We start from the raw sequence: 961 nt of genomic DNA on the forward strand, positions 1-961 counted from the left end.
CCTAAGTCTTTCATTTTGAATTCTTTCTTTAGACATTCGACTGTTTGGAAATCTCTCCAGAGGTTCCTATAATGTTCAGGTCGTCCACATAAATCAACATGATTACAAAGCCCTTGTTGTCGAATTTCTTTATAAAAATACATGGACTTATTGGATCGTTCTTATAACCCTCTTTCACTAGGTACTCTAATAATCTATTGTACCACATTCGAACTGATTGTTTCAAACCGTACAAGGCTTTATTCAGCTTAATACAATGTTGTTCTCGAGAACCTTTCTTATCTTTGAGCTCAATACCCTCTGGAACTTTCATATAGATTTCATTATCCAGTGGTCCTTACAAGTATGCAGTCACTACATCCATTAGGCGTAAATCAAGCTTTTCTTTTATGGCCAGACTGATTAGAAATCGTAATGTAGTTGCATCCACCACAGGGGAGTACGTCTCCTCATAATCTATTCCTGGTCTCTGTGAGAATCCTTGTGCAACAAGCCGTGCTTTATATCTCAATACTTCTCCTTTATCATTTCTTTTCCTCACAAAGACCTATTTGTATCCCACTGGTTTGACATCTCTTGGTGTCACGGTTATAGGGCCAAAAAAGCCTCATTTCTTTAATGATTCTAACTCCATGTTTATAGCTTCTTTCCATTTGATCCAATCTGATCTTTGCATGCATTCATATATGGACGTGGGTTCTAGATCCTCATCTAATTCCACGATCTCAAGTCCTACTTTATATGCAAATATATCATCGATGTCGATATCTTTTCTGTTCCATTTTGTTCCAGACATTATATAATTGATAGAGATCTCTTGATTATCCAGACCTGGTATACCCTGAAGTTCAGCGTCCCGAACCTCATTATATGGTACCATTGGTCGAACCGGTTCATTCGGTATGGCCGGCCCACTCGGCTCGACCGTTCTGGTCGGCTCGGCTGGTCCATCAATGTCATG

This window comes from Brassica oleracea, chromosome C2 (assembly GCF_000695525.1).
Source record: "Brassica oleracea var. oleracea cultivar TO1000 chromosome C2, BOL, whole genome shotgun sequence".
NCBI classification, from domain to species: domain Eukaryota; kingdom Viridiplantae; phylum Streptophyta; class Magnoliopsida; order Brassicales; family Brassicaceae; genus Brassica; species Brassica oleracea.